Source organism: Filicampus tigris, chromosome 2, assembly GCF_054856515.1.
Source record: "Filicampus tigris isolate MCC_2025a chromosome 2, RoL_Ftig_1.0, whole genome shotgun sequence".
NCBI classification, from domain to species: Eukaryota; Metazoa; Chordata; class Actinopteri; order Syngnathiformes; family Syngnathidae; genus Filicampus; species Filicampus tigris.
Window position 1 is genome coordinate 24,837,677 of NC_141218.1, and position 20,016 is coordinate 24,857,692.

A 20,016-nucleotide genomic window follows, 5' to 3' on the forward strand; every position below is an offset into this window, starting at 1 on the left:
CGGCTTTGGCAAAACAATGAAGAGGAAAAAGTAAGCAACACGCATGTCGCATGGTGAATGCCGCTACAAGTGCTTCTTAGTCTCTGCGTAAAGTGTACGGAGATTCTGTAAAACGCAACTTCCGGTATGACATTTTCAAAACAAAGGCATGTATTTCAAAATACAGATGGCAGCCATTACAAATGTCATGCGATCTATCAATACAACCTTTGCGATCGACTGCTAGATCGCGATCGACGTATTGAGCACCCCTAAAACATAAGTGATATAATAGATAAAGAGCAGTATGCTGCGGACTTAACAAAACAATTATCATGAGTTATAGGAGCTGCCTGTCAAGAGGCTTTTGTCTGAACAATTGTCATCTTCCACACGCTTATCCTGTACAGGGTCGCAGGGAGGTGCTGGAGTTTATCCCAGCTGACAATGGGCGAAAGGAAGACACCCTGAACTGGTTGCCAGCCAGTCGCAGGGCACACACAGACACCGTCACTGAGCGGGAACCCACGTTGCCCGCAAACAACTCAGGCGTGTGACCCTGTCTGAAAAATGAAATGTCTAAATTCCATCCCTCCTAGGGGATTAACACTGGCCAACATTTTTTTTTCAGGTAGGCAAAATTATCTAATGGTTTCTGGGTAATTTTGGGCTGCTGAGTTGAAAAATGTATTTTTATTTGAATTGGCTCTAATGTTTTAGATACTCCACATTCACAGCATATACATGTAGTATAAATGTTATAAATATGTAATATCTCAAAAACTTGAGTCAATCATAATCATAATACCCGAAAGCCATTGAAACTTGCACGACACCAAAATGTGTGTTGACCAATGTAATCACTCCTGTCAGTTGAGTGAAGAGGACGCTTTCGTGAAAGAGTGAGGAGCTTGTTCATACAGTAGATGAGGATCCTCATTAATGGTCAATTGTAGACATGGCTTGATAGTGTAGGAATAAAGAAAAGGCTCCAAAATATGGCAGGTTTTACGTTCCTGCTGCTGAATGAAAGATGCATACCAGGTTTTTCCGCCATCCATTGAGGTGTGGAGAGGAGGCACACACTTCATTATGAGTTAAGACGAGGCACATTGATTGAATAGTGTGATATGTTATAATTTGTAAAAGGACTTTGAAATACCAGTATTTTACACCTGTACTGTATCTACTAAAGGTCTAAAAGTATAATGAGATCCTCTCTCAAGTTGAGGTAGTTGTCCAGGGCGATAAATCCATCCGCTCGGACTTGGAGGTTGTTCTGTGACATTATGTGTGTACACAGAGTGACCACATCAGCATCACAAGCACCGTCATTGCGGTTTGATGCAGTCACCTTCACACTCATAAAACCCTCTTCAGTCACTTGGCCCAAAAAGTCCTCGGTGCCATACAGTTCAGGGACCATGAACATGACATCAGACCGACCATGAGGGACACGCTCGTTCTTGGATGGATGAATCCGATGGCTGTTCCACACCTCCTTGACTGCATCCAACTCATCCTACAGGTGTTACAAAAACACAAATTGGTTAAACATCCATCCATTATCTATACCGCTTATCCTCACAATGGTCGTGGGGAGTGCTGGAGCCTATCCCAGCAGTCAATGGGAATAGATTACTAAACTGTGGGTACAGATTACTAAATTGTGGGTACAGATTAGCGAAAAAATATTTTTTCTCATATCCTGGCACCAGAGGTGCTCCGTAGGAGAATGCTCGCGGAGTGTGATGATTATGGATGTTCGACACAGGTCAAAAGTGTGGCTGCGCGTCATAAAAAAAAAGGCCAAACTGCTCAGTGCAATGCGCAGAAAAATAATCTCATGTCGTATTCTGCAAATGTGTGGGTTCAACAGGCGGCAAGAAGTTGTTAGTTTTCCAGCAAGTTACTTATTTATTTTCCACACACTTCCGCCTCTAATCCTGTTCGCGGCCTTCAAAATAAGAGTATTTCAGCAAACCATTGCACAACACAAACGAGGTGGCACGTCTAATAGGATTAAACACATCCTCTTACATGTGGTAGAACTAGAATTGTTGGAGTATTCCGTCTTTGACTCTATGCGTCGTCCTACCGGTGTTATGAAATTCTTCCTCCCTGTCGAGACGTCGATGAGGACACTCACAACGCCGACAGTGATGCAGGGGTCGCTCCGAGTCCGACCCTCAGCCAAGTGATACGGACCGCACCGCTGTCAGAATCGTGTAAGTATACAAATGAAATGTTTAATGTCCACATTGAGGACAAGTTTTTCTTTTTATTTGCACACCTGTCTTGCCCATGAGTGTATGATGCATAAAATGCATTATTGTATTGTATTTTCTAGAGGTGCTCCATAATGAAGCTCTCTTGTGGATAATTCAAGATCATGGGTATTATATTCATTTATTTGTCCAAAATATCCATTGACAATATCAAAGGAATATTCATAAATAGTCGAAAAGTTCATGAAGCAAATATTTGACCCAAATATTTGATCGTTAGGAACCGGAATCGAATCGAGGAACCGGAATCGGCCAAATTCAAATGATGCCTTTACCCTAATTATGAGCCATGTATGCTTTGTTCAAACAGGTTTATTCTTATCATCATGAAGCTTCACCCCAAAAATATACAGGTCCCAAAATTGGATCTGCTTATCTGCATCAAATCTTCTATTTGGGGATATATATACTAGCCATGAAGAATGGGGGGAACCCCCCCCAGAAAATAATACATGTTACCGACTCAACTCTGACTTGTTTTGCTTAATTGATGCCGCGGTTTTAATATTGATAGATACATTGGCAACAGGTGTGCCAAGTGATACGTGGCAAGGCATTTGGTCGATGCAGCAGCTGCCACCCTGTAAAACTGCTTCGTCTTGCCGTCTCAGCCGAAAAATAAACAAGATTACCGGGTAGATCTGCTTACCTGTATAAGCACAGTACAAACCAGCACAAATCTATTTGCTTATATATCCAAGAAGTATGGGAGAAAATTAAAAACTGAAAATAACACACCTGTTACCAAGTCAAAATTTCAAATTTACACAACTCAAAATGTTACGGATGTAATTTACAATGTACATTTGTTTCAGAGTTGGTAAAAGTAGCTTTTTAGTTTTGTAATTTTCTTTATACTTCTCAGCCATTGTTGGCTTGTAATTTGTTTACCCGGGGATGGTGAGGGTGTAGCCGGAGGTTCAGTTGGGAGGACAGTAGTGGTTACAACCCCGCCACACGCACAAAAATAAACATACATGCGCACATATGCAAACACACAGACATGCAGGCACATATTTCTAATTCAGGTTTCATTTTCTCCATTCCCCGGCAAGTTTTATGCACATTACGTGAAAAACATTGGTAGCCGACTGATGCACCTTAGGACTTTTGAGATGCTTTATCGTCTGAAGCGACAGAGTTCAGAAAGAAGCTAAAAATGCGACTGTATGTAACTTGATGATGGACACTTTTTTGTCATCTTTTTACCATGTTACATTAGTAGGAAGCGGGATTGAAATATTTTCTTTATTAAACCAACCAGCATTCACACTTTGTTAAAGTCTGTAACTGTAGCGGAAAAGGTACTTGCGCAACCAGTCATGTAAATAAAACGCCGGTTCCGGTTCAAACTGGAAGTCACTCCCATATTTCATGCAAAGGCTATTGGGGCGTAGGAATAAGGTGGATGCTTCTAAGCCTTTGTCTTCACATGACCATAGTATTATTTGTATTCTTCGGAATACCAATATGGGAAAAATTGAATTTGCCCTTTTTGTTGATTGTTTTGTTGTTTTCGTTCTTCTTGTTTTCAAAAAATGGAAGAATTACAGTGCTGTATTTAGATTTTTCTTTTCTCCTCCATTTTTTGCAACACAAAATAAAGACAAATGATTTGGGCATTTTGTAATTAAATAATAAAATGTGATTATATACTTGCAGACCGCTTACCTGTATGTTGGGGGGGTACAATATGCCACCAATCACAGCAATAAGGGAAAGTGCTGGGAAAAGCAAGATGGACAGGGCTAATGGAAAAATATATGAATTAGATACCCGCTTTTGATTGGCTCTCATTCTTGTCAAAATATTTAGTCTTTCCATTTGTTATTTTTCTGTTGAAAATGAGCCTACAAAAGCACACAGACAATTACCTGAAGTGGAGAAATCCAGCAACAAGGTACCGGTGTTGTAAAGATATCTGGTGTAATGAAAAAACATTTCATACATCAACACCATCATGCAATTGTTTAATTGTGGAGCAGGTAGAAATGGGCACCTGCATACTTTAAAGAGCTTTTGTCTTTCCACTGTCCTGTCAGGTACTGAAAGAAATGGAAATGTGATGAATTTAGTCAATTTTATTTTGTCAATAAAATCATCTGCATTCAGATATTTAAGTATCGTCTACTATGCAACTTTAAAAAATGCAAATTCAACCTAAACCTTTTTTTTTCCAGTGTGTAGCAGCACTGGTAGTACAAAATGAAAAAGCTAAAGGTGACAGAGCTTTTGTGCCGGTTATGGAATGCAACTGAGAATGACATTTTTAAACGGCGATTAAAAACACAATCTCTTTAGGCGTGTCTTCCAGTAACATTCAGTTACATTCTTTGTGAATTTTATTACTTTTTTGTTGTTACATTTTATCCTGATATTCGACTGTATTCTTGTATAATATTAACAATGTGAATCTCTTTTGAGCCCTCTCTGTAAGACGTGCTATATATTTTTTCCTTTTAAACTTTTTTTCGGAATTATCGTAAGTTAGGGATAGATAGACTGTACGGTAGGCATCTTCCGATTTACGTATGCATCGAATCAATACGTCCACTTGAGAGGGCACGACCCGCTTCAGTGCTTCCACTAATGAAAGGCAATGACTAGAAAAGACCGCAGGGGGGTGCTATCACACACAAGAAATGATTGCTCTGCAGAACCATACTCCAATACTGTACTTTAGAGATGAATGGAACCAATTCCCATTCGGTCACTAATCACGCTCTCATCCAGTCATCCATTTGTACTTCTTATAGTCCAAGATTGCGGAACTGAAAATGACAGCATGTGCTTTCCAGACAATGTTGACTGAAATGGTTGTAGTGAACCAAGCATTCAAATTTGACACATTCACTTTTGAGAAGGCTCATATAAAATGTTAAGTTACACAAAAAGATTAGTTATCTTTAAAGTAATATTTGTTAACGGAGGCATGCTTTTTTCCCCCATTTAAAAAAGACATCCCAGTTGTCATAAAAAATTTTTTGACCTTGGCAAGGAAGCACCCGGCCCCTAAAATAAATGTTGTGACCTCATCCAAATTATCCATCCATCCATTATCTATACTGCTTATCCTCACAAGGGTCGCAGGGGCTTGCTGGAGCCTATCCCAGCTGTCTTTGGGCAGTACTCATCCAAACTAAATCACCCAAAATATATTATATTCCACACATTTTTGTTACCTAATGCCTCTCTCCTACGCTCCACTTCTTACTGTCTCAAGGTTTTTCCTGGCTCAGATTGAGGCAGATGTGGTACCGTCCTGACCAGGCACAATGATGTGCATGTATTCTGTAAATTCAACTTACTTGCTTTCTTTTACAGGAAACATACTTTAAGTTAAGAGTTCCAATAAGAATGACTATAATCACATAAAGCATTCGTTTATTAAAATGAGAGCCACAATTTTAAAAGTGTTACTGCAAAGAGCCCCATTATACATACGGGCGCACATAAAATAGACCAGCATATGAACTTAAAAGATATGCTAGTTTTGCTGTGTATTTGTGCTGGTGTTGCTGTTTTGTTGTGTTTTTCTTTTTTTTTTAATTTTCTTTTTTTTAGTAGAGTTGCCATTACATTCAAGAAAAACTGTTAATCCGTCCTGTGTTGAAATTCATATTTTTATTATGCTCAGATTTTTTTCCCTCTCATTTTGAAAGTGAACTTGGTAGGCAATACCCCTCAATGTTTTTTCCCTCGATCTCATTTGCGTCAAAGTGCATGCGTGAGATTCATGCATTCACCTCACCTTGTACCTGGTTTGCCGAATATAATCTGTTCAATCGCGGTGTTTGGACAAGCCCTTTATCATACGCGCAACAGCGTGCCCATATTTGGAAGTGCTGACGTAGCAGCCGACCAGTAAGTAAAAAGTGAGGCTGTTCCTACTGATTTACAAAATGCATCGTTCATTGTTCCAAAAGAAAGCCCAGTCTTTGCCTATTTAAAAAAAGGTGAATCAAGCGGATTTAAGATGGATCTTTCAGTGTTAATACAGTAAATGCACATTACTTATTAAGTCTTCTTCCATTGTCCTGACGCCGTGACTTGTAAATAAGTCGGCCAAAATAGCAGTATATAGTAGTAGTAGTGCTGGAATCTTATTTACCAAGGTTTTCAACCTGTCTCTGACACAATCTGCGGTCCCATCATGCCTGAAGACCTCCACCAGCATCCCCCTACCAAAGAAACAACTGCAACCGGCCTCAATGACGATTGGCCGGTTGCACTCACGCCTGTGGTGATGAAGTGTTTTGAAAAACTATTTAGGAAGCACATCATGACCATCATAACCCCCACCTCAGATCCATAACAGTTTGCCTACAAGGCAAACAGATCAACAGAGGATGCAGTGAACACAGCACTGCACACAGCACTGTCCCACCTGGAGAAACAAGGTAACTACGCCCGCATTCTCTTTGTGGATTTTAGTTCAGCATTTAACACGATCCTACCACACGGCCTAAGAAGGAAATTGCTGAACTTTGGTCTACCTCACTCCACATGCCTCTGGATTAATGATTTTTTAACTGAACGCTCACAAAGAGTCAGGATTGGCCCCCACACCTCCACACCCCTCACACTCAGCACCGGCTCCCCTCAAGGCTACGTGCTGAGTCCTCTGCTTTTCTCACTCTACACTTCAGACTACTCCCAAAACGGACTTTCAGCCCATTCTCATTGGTGGGAGCTATGTGGAAAGGGTCAGTGACTTCTGCTTCCTGGGAGTCCACATTGAGGAGAAGCTGACCTGGAATAAGAACACTGCACAGGTGGCTAAGAAGGCACAAAAAAAGACTCCACTTCCTGAGAATCCTAAGGAAGAACAACATCAGCCAGAGACTGCTTGTGTCTTTTTACCGCTCCACCATGGAGAGCATCCTCACCTACTCTCTGTGCACATGGTTTGCCAGCTGCGGCAATCAGGAAGGAACTCCAGAGGGTCACCAAAATGGCTGAGGAGGTTATTGGGTGCCCGCTGTCGACACTAGAAGACCTTCACAGCTCCTACTGCCTCAGGAGAGCCAGTGCCATCTTGAAGGACTCCTAGTTAATCAAATGAAATGCTGCAGGAAGATGACATCGGTGAAGTGAGCAGGGGCCCTATGGTCAATGTAGAAATCTCCATAGCAGCGCCTCCGAGGATGTGGTCAGCCTCCGATCTTGTAGCAGTCAGTTGCTGTTGGATCGAAACAGCAACCTCCAATTCGATCGTCGTCACCTAATTCCCAAGCCTGGGAAAAGGGGGCAGAAAAAGAGTAAAGAGGCCAAAACAAACAGTTCAACTAAATGCAGAATTATACAAATAAGTCTTAAGTCGTGTTTTAAACATTTCTACTGAGGTAGTGTCTCTAATATCCGCGGTAGGGCATTCCAAAGCATCAGTGCCCGAATAGAAAACGCTCTAGAGCCTGCAAACTTCTTTTTGGCTCTCGGGATCACTAGAAGGTCGGCATTTTGTGACCGAAGGTTTCGGATCGAAACATATGGTTCTCACTAAGTCGACGAGATGGGAAGGTGCTAAGCCGTGCAGTATTTTGTAGGTAAGTAGCAAAACCTTGAAATCGCATCTCAAGTGGACTGGGAGCCAATGCAAATTGGCTTATATCGGAGTAATATTATCGAACTCTCTCGTCCTTGTCAAGATTCTTGCTGCGGCATTTTGGACTAACTGCAGGCTATTAACACTAGACATGGGAAGACTAGAGAGCAAAACGTTACAATAATCGAGGCGAGACATAACAAACACGTGGATTAAAATTTCTGCATCACTATTCGACAGAATTGGACGAATTTTAGCAATATTACGGAGATGGAAAAATGCGGTTCTAGTAATATTCTTAATGTGCATTTGAAAAGACAGAGTTGGGTCGAATATAACACCAAGATTTTTTGTTGAATCACTTTGGGTAATAGTACATTTATCGAGCCTCAGAATGGTGTTCTTAAATAGGCGCCGATGACGAGCAGGGCCAATAATCAACCTCTCGGTTTTATCGGAGTTAAAAAGCAAAAAGTTGAGAGACATCCATTGTTTAACAATCTCGGCAAGGCATGCCTCTAAATTACAGCAATTAGCCAGGTTTGTTATCTCAAGCGGCATATATAATTGGGTATCGTCAGCATAACAATAAAAACTAATGTTACATTTACGTATAATATCACCAAGCGGAAGCATGTAGATGCTAACCAATAGGTGTCCTAGTAAGGATCCCTGCGGGACTCCACATGTCACTTTACAAAACTCAGAAGTCACATTGCCATGAATTACACAATGCGTCCAGTTAAGTCCAGTTTTCAATATACATACAGTATATCTCGCAGTAACCTCACAATATGCAACATTCAACTCAGTTGCACTTAATACCTGCTCAATCGGTGTTCTGTAATGTGCCTTTTTTTTCTCAATTTTAATAGTGAAAACTTGACTCTTATTTATTTATATAATTTTTCTTTATATATATATATATATATATATATATATATATATATACATATATATATATATATATATATATATATATATATACATACATATATATATATATATATATATATATATATATATATATATATATATATTATAGATTAGATTTATAGATTTATATTTATATGTATATAGTTTGTTTTTTTGTCTTTGCCTTGCACTGAAATGGCCTGCACCTTACTTTTTCCTTGCACTTGTTGTAATGACAATAAATCTAAATCTGAAATCTGAGTATCTTCGCTTGCCAGCCCCTCTCCTATTGTAAACTGTTTCTGAAGTCACGACGGCGCCGCCGTAAAGTAGAATGTTTCAATCCGAGGGGATTTGCCGTCACCGACGACAGCATTGTGGCAGACGACCGAGTACGCGCAACGCCGCCGGGCAATGCTCCATTCTGTGGTGCTGCCCCTCACCACATACACATAAATAGGGTTGATAACAGCGCACTGCAAGTTCAGAGTGGAAAGAGCCGCATGATTCCGGGCAAAGAGCCTCCATAGCACTGCAACTGTACAACCAATTCATAGTTGCCGAAGAGGAACATCAATCGCGCTGTGTTGAGCACTATCAATCGTTCTGGCTGAGCGCGGGCGCATAATTAGCTGGAGGGGGCCGTCTCTCAATTTTGAATGTAGGAAAAACCCTGTGTCTTAAAGTTGTTTCTCGTGTCATGTTTGTCGACTCTGCTCCACCTCTCCTTTTTCACTCTGCTCAGAGTATCGGCCTGCTGCCGGCTCGCTGTGAGGGATAGTTGTCTGCAGTAAGATGAGACCCAACTTCCATCTTCCGATCCAATTCCGAACTTTGTAAACACGTTTGATTGGATGAAGAATGATCAGAGAGAAGGCCCACGTCTCGTAGGCAATCCATGGAGTGCGCGTCACTGTTGACAAGATGCCATGGAAGTAGTAACAAATTAGTTTGAAGTAGTTTGGTTGAAGTGATGATGTGTTGTGCTCTCCCATTGGTGTGAGCACAGTGGTCGCACATGGGGTGTTGTTCACAGCTTTGTGTAAAAAAAATTAATAAAATGAAATAAACGTCTCTTCCGGTATCGATATTGGATCGGTATTTGGTCCAATATTTCTTGGTATCGACTCGAATCCAAAATCACTGGTATCGCCCATCCCTAATGGTAAGCATTTCCCGTGGCTGAGAAGTTATTGTTTGTGACACCAATCTATCTATATGTGTTTTGTTAGACCAATTATCAATTATAGGTCATACATCACAATTAGTTGTGTGTAAATTAATTTGAGTAAATAGATCATTTCATTTATGGTTTACAGTCTGGGATTATTTATTTACTGGACAAAAAAATTGTTCCAATATTTATATTAACGAATAAATCATATCAATACAACTATTGATCAAAGGTTGTGATCTCCCACCATAGAGTCAAAACATTTAATATTATAATTCACACTATATAGTTAAATATCCTCATTACAAGTTAACTTTACCACAGTAAAGTATGGTAGCAAATTTTACATTTTCCTTATAAAGTGTCAAAATCATTATTAAATCAATTAATCCCAGATTTTAAAAAAGGAAAGATTTTTTTTAAAGGAATTTAAAAATAACTTAAACTTGAGTAACTCATTACTCTACAAAGACATGAATATTGTAAAGAAACGTAATACTTTCACATTCAAGTAACTAGTAATATGTAATACATTACATTTTGGAAGTAACTTGCCCAACACTGTTTATATATACAGTATCAGTCAAAAGTTTGGAAGCACCTTCATATTCAAATGGTCTCAAACACATTAAGAGGTCAAGAACTTGAAGCTATTACAGTTTTTATCCGTTAGTTTGCCTCATTTCTTGAAACACAAATGGCCCAAAATAAAAATTCTCAAAATAAGATGGACAAATCCCCAAACTACCGCAATCATTCACTACAGAATGTTGGTGTTAATTTCATCAAATTGCAAATGTCTGAGTATTTGTCTCAAGTGTCTCAGTGCATCTTTGCAAATGGTAATCTACAGTTAGCACAATGAGCCCACGTTTAGCACATTTTCCAAATAAATAGATCTTGCTAATCTAAAACTATTACACTGAAAAAATGATGTGTTGAATTTACTCAATTTTATATTAAGTGGCTGCACAGAATCACAGAATCATTTGGATTTAGATACATTTTTTTAAATAGATGTAGTAGTAGTCTACTTAAGAAATATATTTGGATCCAGATGATTTTATTTCGTGCAACGACTTGATGAAATAAAAGGGAGTAAATTCAACACACCATTGTTTTCAGTTTAGGTGATTCTCAGTCTAATGGTAGTGTTCTCCAAAACATGTCAGCATTTCGTTGTGTAAGTCATCCTATGCAAAATAGTCTGTTATGTCTCGCTGTATGACATCGGAAATTGTCCACTGCAATATGAATGAAAATATATGAACAAACTGAGAGCAGCGCGTGTATGGCCAGAAGGTTGAAGAACCAGTGAAAGTCTTAATGCAGTTGTGAAACTTTATTTACAGAACTGTAATATATATACAGTATATGTACTTTTTTGTTTGTGTACTCTAATGCATGGACGTTAAGTTACTTTTATGTGAATCAAATAAAATGGTTACAATTTCATTGGCAGTGTGAGTGCAGTGTGTGTGACGTCAAACTTTGGAGGCTGCTTTTAGTGTGAACCCTGAAAAAAAAAAAAACATAAACCACCATGGGTTTGTTATATTTTCACGCTGGACTTGTTGGACTTGTCACCGACAAGTGCAAAACAGCAGCAGCAGCAAAAGCGGAACAAAACAACATGCTTTTGTTGTCCTGCTGGTTGCTGGTGACACCAGCAAGACCTGGTCCCCAACTATCACCATCTCCTGGCTGGACCCCAGCAACATGCTGGTCTTGCTGGTCAGTGCATTGAACATCTAACTTCAATCCATCCACCCATCATCATTCTCTGTATTACTTTAATTCCCTGAAGATATACTGCATTTTGACAAATCGTCAGGCAGACACAAACAAATCACATTTAAATATAGATGGATGGATCCACGGACGGACGGACGGACGGACGGACGGACGGACGGACAGACAGACAGACAGACAGACAGACAGACAGACAGACAGACAGACAGACAGACAGACAGACAGATAGATAGATAGATAGATAGATAGATAGATAGATAGGTGCAGTCATGAGTCACCCGATTGCAACATCCCATACTAGTGTTACAAACATCCCTTGCAACATTTTATTAAAATAGCTATTACATCAAAAAGCTTGTTTTGAATGGAAATTCTGCATATAATATGTTGTATTGTGGGTTAAACAACACAAACACAGTGTTTTAGATCCACTGTCATCATTTTCCACACATCTTATGAAAGAGGAAGCAATGATTGAGAAAGACAATCCCGTGTTCGTCTCTATTTTGGCTCTTTTTTTTTCCATTAAATCTTAAGTTCAATGACATTAGATCATAAGTTGCCACAAAAGTTTGCTGATGTTCTTGTTTTGGGGTTCCTGAATTTCAGAATCATGCGTGCCAACCCTAACTAAATTGCAGTTTGTGCACTATGTTCGTTGGCGGAAGTGTGATCATCTGTTAAAACATGATTTCAGGGATTCAGGTGTTTCATTCTCATTGTTAACATGGGATACCATCGCAGAAGCTTGAAGACAAATGAACCATCTTAGGACACATTTTGAGGATTCTCAGCATAATTTGTCCTTGTAAGTGAATCCAAACATGTCTAAATTTGACACACCACAGATATGAGCACCGTTTAAAACGCTGGCAAATGTGGATGATTAAAAAGAAATTACCAAGTATATCAAACAAGGCGATAAAAACGATAAAATATCCAACCGTTTACTCTGCTCTCAAACGCTGTGGGCGAGCCTGCTGAATGCACCAAAAACCCGCTTTGCTCAACTGTCAAATATCAAATATCACTTCTGTTATGATTAGTGTTACCACTGCTGTTAAGTCTAGCACTGTGTGATGCAGCCGTAGAATATGAACTACGATTGCTAATTGGGATGGCATGAGACAAGAGTAAAAAAAGAAATGTTCATCAGCTGCAACAGCAAGCCTCCTCTATCATTATTAAACACGAACACGACATAGTAGAAGGAGTGAACCGAATGAGTTGAACAAGCGTCTGGGAAGCCGACATGGATTTGAAGTTGCCGGAAAGCTTGAAACTGTCAAGAAACGTTGATGAAAATTGGCGTGGATTCAAACATATGTCACGGCCATTGGACCGGAAACCAAGCCGGATACGAGAAAGGTAGCACTGCTGCTAACCCTCGTTCGTGTTTGATACGGCTGACGATAAAGAGAAGTTGTACGTCGTGCTTGCGAAGTTTGATGCTCACTGCAAGCCGAGGAAGAACGAGACATGTGGAAGATATATGTTTCGGTCTCGTATGCAGCTTCAAAACGAGCCGCTTAACATTTTTTGGACGGCCCTACGCTTGAAAGCGCAGTCTTGTAATTTTGGTATGTTGAAGGACTCAATGGTCAGAGACCAGATTGTTTTTGGCGTTGAAGACAAAAAGTTAGAGAGACTTCTTTGCAAGTCCGAGTTGTCTTTAGAAAATTTGCCAAGCAAGGGAACTGTCCTTGAAGCATATGAAAACGACGTTCAGCGATGTCAAGTGCCACACCACCCATGAGCGAAGAAGCAGCGATCGGGGTTGTGTCACCTCAGAGCAGGAGACATCACCAGCCGGCTCGGATACAATGTCCAGCGTTTGGTAAAGTATGCTCCAGCTGCTATGGGAAGAATCACTTTGTCAAACAATGTTTCACCCAAAAGAAAGAGGCTAAGAGAGACAAACATGTGAATGTAGTGGACGACACAGATTTAAATGACACTTTTTGCTGGCATGGTAAACTGTGAAAACAAAGGCGGAAAAGACAACAGCATCAAAAATGGTGATAAATGGATCACTTCTTTGTTGATTAATGGGACTATAGTGACAATGAGACTGGTTACTGGTGCAAAAGCAAATCTCATTAATATTCCACAGAGCAATGGAACGGATCATTGAAGGCTTAGAGGGAGTCAGGGTCTACATCGATGACATTACTGTATGAGGCTCGACTCTCCAAGAGCACAACCGGAGACTTTATAAAGTGTTGGAGCACATTCAGAAGTATGGACTGAAACGTAATAGAACCCAGTGTGAGTTTGCAGTGCAAGAGATCCTTTTCAAACTCACACAGATCAAGGCATACTACCAGACCAAGACAAAATAAAAGCTATACTGAACATGCCGAGACCAACAGACAAAACAGGTGTGCTGCGTATTATGGGAATGGTCAACTTCATTGGCAAATTTATTCCCAACCTCACAGCTAAAACATTCTTGCATCATCCATGAGCTCTTGCACAATGACTGTGACTTCAAATGGGCTACAAAACATGAGCAAGAGTAGCAAAGACTAAAGCAAACTCTTACCCAAACACCAGCTTTAGCCTATCATGACCACAGCAAAAATATCAAAGTGTCTACCGATCCATCCAAAGATGGTATTGGAGCAGTACTTCTGCAAACTGAGTGCCAGTACTGGAAACCAGTAGCCTATGCATCACGGGCCATGACAAAATTGGAATGCAAATATGTACGAATTGAAAAGGAGTGTTTAGGCGTGGCCTACAAGGTTGGAACGGTTTCACAATTTCATCTATTGACTGCCGTCTTTCACTGTGGAAACTGACTAGTCTCCATATTGAACTGGTTTATACGCCGGGAAAGCACTTGATACTTGCAGATGCCTTGTTCAGAGCACCTACCGATCGCTGCGGGACTACAACAGATGAGGACATCGGAAGCCACATAAATACGGTGTTAAGTGCTCTGCCAGTATCTGACACAAAGTCATGACAAATAGCTGAGCAATATCACATGGCACAGAGCTGAAACGTGTCATTCAGAAGATGGATGGCCACCAGGTTCATGCCCTCGCTACTACAATGTTCGGGGAGATCTCAGTTTTGTTGATGCACTGTTACTGAAGAAAGGAAGGATAATCATCCCAGAAGCTCTGAGGCCAGATTTACTAAATAGAATACATGAAGGGCATCTCGGATGGAAAAATGTAAAAGGGGAGCAACAGAGTCAAGTGTACTGGTCCGGAATAAAGACATTGAAACATTTGTGAGTCTATGTGAAACTTTCCAAAAGCACAGAAGTAAACAAAGCAAAGGGCCAATGGGGATACAGGAAATGCCCATGTCCCCTCGGCACAAGGTAAGGGTGGATTTGTTTCACCTCAAGGGTAAAGACTATCTGGTAGCCCTGGATTACTTTTCTAACTTTCCAGAAATGGCATTACTTACAAACCTATCATCTGCATGTGTGATCACTCACACCAAGTCCGTATTTGCCAGGCATGGCATTCCACACTCTGTAGTGACTGATAATGGACCATGTTTCAGTAGCAGGGAATGGCAGAGGTTTGCAGAGCAGCACGAGTTTTGCCATGTCACGTCAAGTCCACGTTCTGCGCAGTCGAGTGGACAGGCAGAAAAAGGTATCCGTATCCTAAATCAACTGTTCAAGAAAGTTGCGGACAGCAACTCTGATCCATACATGGCACTTCTCAGTTACCGCGCCTCTCCACTTCAGTGCGGACTGTCATCTGCAGAACTATTGATGAACTGAAAGCTACACACAAAGCTTCCAAGATACTCAAATGCTACTGCAGGAAAGACACGAGAAACTTGGGAACTAGCTCAAAAAGCAGAAAATATCACAAAAAAGATTCTACGATGTATCAGCCAAACCACTCTCCCCACTGGCGAACAGCAACCCAGTTAGGATTGAGGATGCGAGTGGTTGGACTACAACAGGAACTGTATTACAGGAAGTTGCTCCAAGCTCATCAGTAGGAACAGAGTATGCACAGGTTCTCAGGCGCAATCGCCATTGTCTCTTGAAGACACCACAAGCATCCGGTGAGGTCACCACTGCACAGTCAGACGCGCACTCCAACACCTCCAATGAACTGTAGTGCAACATTCCACCGGACAAACAGGTACGTACAGAGAAGGTCAAAACGTGAGCTAAAGAATCCTGATAGACTGGAGTCATAAAGGTTAAGAATAATAATATGTTAAGAAAAGAGAGAGAAGTTCATTTTGTTGTATACATACCGAGAATGTTTGCTCAAAGTTTATATAAAGGTTAACACAGGTAAGAAAAAAAAAAGAAAGAAAGAAGCATTGTGTTGGAACCATGTTTATTGGAGATTACATCATCTCAAAGAAAAGGGGTACGTTATGGCTAGTTTTACCACGGTAAGTCACTGCTGTTAAGTCGAGCACTGTGTGATGCAGCCGTAGAATAAGAACTAGGATTGCTAACTGTGATGGCATGAGACGTGAGTAAACATTTTTTTATAAATATAATATAAATATGTTCATCAGCTGCAACAGCAAGCCTCCTCTATCATTGTTAACACGAACATGACAACTTCTACGACCTGGAAAAAACAATCTTTTCACATACTGGGAGTATGTGTTTATTTATCCGTTTAAAGCCTCCCGCGGCTGGAATATATCCCACCGGGTTGTCTCGGGGCTTGTCCACGCCAGGACAACGAGGGGATCTAAAGCGGCCACGCCAGCGCAAAGGCCCTGTCCACAGACTTGTTGTTATGTCTGTCTTTTTTTTATACCTCACTGCTCCGCCTTCTCTGACTCTCTTTGACATGCGCGCACTCATGGCCAACAATGAGGCGCTCTAAAGGCAAGGCAAGGCAAATTTATTTGTATAGCACATTTCATGCACAAGACAATTCAAAGTACTTTACATAAAACATTAAAAGCATTACAGAAAAAGAAATGAAACACTAAGAATTACAAAAATCTAAATCATGTAGAATAATTAGATTAAAATGATTAACAGCAAGGTAAGTAAAAAATGAAAAATAAAAAATACCGTGCAGATTTCATGCATAGGCGCATGAGAACAGAAATGTTTTTAACCTGGATTTAAAAGTGTCTACATTTGGTGAAAGCTTAATCTCCACTGGTATTTTGTTTCACTTTTTTTTCAGCATAACAGCTAAATGCTGCCTCCCCATGTTTAGTCTGGACTCTGGTCTGGACTAGCTGACCTGAGTCCGTGGATCTGAGGGCCCTGCTGGGTTTATATTCTTTGAACATATCATAGATGTATTCTGGGCCTAAACTGATCTGGGATTTGTAAACAATCAATAGAGTTTTAAAATATATTCTGTGAGTGATAGGAAGCCAGTGTAGAGACTTTAAAACTAGTGTGACGTGTTCAGATCTCTTAGTCCTGTTTAATCACATCACAACTGCTCACAACGACCAATCACGGCTCAGATTCAGAGAACAGGTCAGCTTTGATTGGTCGTTGTAAGCAGTTGTGATGTCATTTTCAGTCGAAAGAAGACAAAATGGCCACCCCCAGAGATGGCTAAAAACAAGTGCTTTTTGCTACTTAATTTATATTCCACAAACGCAAAATTAATCTGAATGCTGTGTTTCAACTAGTGGGCCTGGTGGGAACATATTCTTGAAAAAATTATGCTTTGGTTGACTTCCGCTTTAATGCTCTTTTTGGAAAGTTCTGTTAAAAGGCCGTTACAGTAATCCGGTCTACTAGAGATGAACGCATGGATGAGTTTCTCCTGGTCTTTTGGGGAGAGAAAACTTTTAATTCTGTTGATGTTCTATAAATGGTAAAAAGCTGATCTGGTGACAGCTTTGATGTGGCTGTTGAAAGTCAGATCTGAGTCTATTGTCACTCCAAGGCTACGGACTTGATCGGTGGTTTTAAGAGCCCGAGTCTCAAAACGTTTACTAAAACTGACCCTCTTCTCGTTACTGCCAAACAGAATAATTTCAGTTTTGTCTTCATTTAATTGTAGAAAATTCTCTCTCATCAAGGTGTTTATTTGATCCAGACACTGACACAGTAAGTCCGTCGGGCTAGAGTCGTCTGATGACACGGACACATAAAGTTGTGTATCATCTGCACAGCTGTGATAATTAATGTTTAACTTCTGTATTATTTGACCCAGAGGGGGCATGTACACGTTGAACAAAAGAGGACCAAGAACTGACCCCTGGGGCACACCACAGGTCATGGCCAATGGATCAGATTCATAACTGCCAATTGTATCAAAATAACGCCGGCTTTCTAAATAGGACCTAAACCAATGAAGGCCTGTTCCGGAAAGACCAACCCAGTTTTCCAGCCTATCCAACAGGATGTTGTGATCTACGGTATCAAATGCAGCACTGAGGTCCAGCAGAACCAGAACGGATACTTGGCCAGAATCAGTGTTCAGCCTAATGTAATTTAACACTTTGACCAGTGCTGGCTCAGTGCTGTAATGTGGTCGGAAGCCTGTCTGAAATTTGTCAAGAATTTCACTTGTATTCAGAAAGTCGCTAAGCTGGTTGAATACGACTTTCTAGGTAACCTTGGCTATAAGAGAGGTTAGAAACACGTGTATAGTTGATCATCATAGAAGCATCAAGAGTCATTTTCTTTAGGAGTGGCTTAATGGCAGCTATTTGTTGTGACTTTGGCAGAATGCCTGATGCATTTTTGCAGATCACTTTCTACTGAGGTTAAAACCTTTTTTTAAAAAAGTCAGATGGTATCACAGTACATATTGTTGATTTCAAATGCTGAACTGTTTCTTCCAAGATTTTTAAATCGGCCATATTAAATTGTGACATAACAATCAAGTTCTTTCTAGGTTTTAGACAGGTTAGTTTTCCTGTTTGTCTGCATAGTGTTAATTTTTGGTCGAATGGTTTTGATTTTCTCACGAAAGAAGTTGGCAAATGTATTGCATTTCTCAGTGGAGAAGAGTTCTAGGCTTATCTGTGGAGGATTTGTAAGTTTATCTATCATAACAAACAGAGTGCGAGAGGCCAGGATAGCCCAAAGCCCCTGTCCACATGCTGGCTATAAGATCAGACTTTGTTTTTTCCTCCTTACTCTTCCACATTTTCCGCATGACACCAGGTTGCTCCTGGCAAACAAGAAGGCACTCCAAAGTGGCCTTGTTTCTTATCTTAAGGAAATAAGCATTGTCAGGGTTTAGGTAAAGCTTGCTAGCCAACTGTACCTCACAACTGAGCTGGATAACCGTTAATGCGAACAAAGGTGCGCAAGTTCATCCAGTATATAGTGGGGAAGGGGCGAATTATGCCATGGTCCAAATGTCTCTGTTTTAGCCGCCTCCCCAAAAAATCACGAAAACCAAAATGGGGAAAAACAGTTTAGCTATATCTCCTCAAGTGCGTACAACATCATTTTGATTAATTGCACCTTTTCAGCAGTTATCTTCAAACATGTATAAAGCATTTAGAAATAAAATTTGTGTTTATTGTTTGCAGTCTTGCATGATGTTGTTATAACTAGAGTCATCATATATCTTACGGCTAGCTTCGAGCGGAATTTTTAAACCAGAGAATCAACAAGTACAGGAGTTGATATGAAAAAAAAACTTTCAAAAATGTAAAGCTTGGAAGGGAATTTCACTCTCTGTTATTGTCGTTAAATTATTGTGAACTGATGAAACATACACTTAAAGGTCAGGTTTCTCAGTTTTGATGTGCAGCATTTAAGTTGAGTGCTTGAAACAATACATTCGAGTCTGTTTCCAATCAGCCTTCAGCATTTTTTTTTTCTGTTGGTGCAGTTACGTGCCCTTTAGACTGACGAAAAAAGTGTTGCAGCAATTGCAACACTTTCATCATAGTTGCAGTAGAACTGTGGAGGATTTTTGGTTTGTCTTCTGTAACTAACCAAGGTGGAGGGGCACCAAAGAAACGGGTTGAGAAAGAAGGAGAGCGGAAGCCAAAAGGCAAGAGGAAGGAGGAGCTGTACTACTTAAAAGGAAGAGGATGAGTCAGAACATATGGAGATGTGATTTGTGAGATGCACCAAGGCAGATAAGAGAGCGTCAAAGGTCTGTATTCTTTTCTCTACTTAACTGCACATTATTTTTTTTCTTTGTCCAAATGAATTATGTTCAGAGGACAATGAGCCCAACGGCTACATTTCCTCTGGAATGTTGCGCCTCTCGCTAAATGTCAGCTGAGACGGGCTACAGCAGGGGTGCTCAAGTCCGCTCCTCAAGAGCCCCTATCTAGCCTGTTTTCCATCTTCCCCTGCCCGCAACACACCTGATTCAAATGATCGCAATCATTACCAGGCTTGTGCAAAGCTTGCTGATGAGCGGATCATTTGAATCAGGTGTGTTGCAGGCAGGGAGAGACGGAAA

At 40.5% G+C, this 20,016-nt stretch overlaps 1 protein-coding gene across 3 annotated transcripts in view; it reads left to right on the forward strand.

Moving 5' to 3' along the window:
- The first annotated feature begins 2,055 nt into the window (after positions 1-2,055).
- Positions 2,056-20,016, forward strand: part of LOC147151871 (equilibrative nucleobase transporter 1-like) — a 30,392-nt gene continuing 12,431 nt past the window's right edge. Inside the window, exons 1-2 of one of the 3 annotated variants that reach the window (XM_086023192.1) lie at positions 2,063-2,207; positions 19,543-19,701. The gene's annotated coding sequence lies outside the window, so the exon portion shown is untranslated. Of the gene's footprint in view, positions 2,208-18,514; positions 19,702-20,016 lie in introns of those variants that run through there. The other 2 variants (XM_086023194.1, XM_086023193.1) reach the window with 2 other exon arrangements.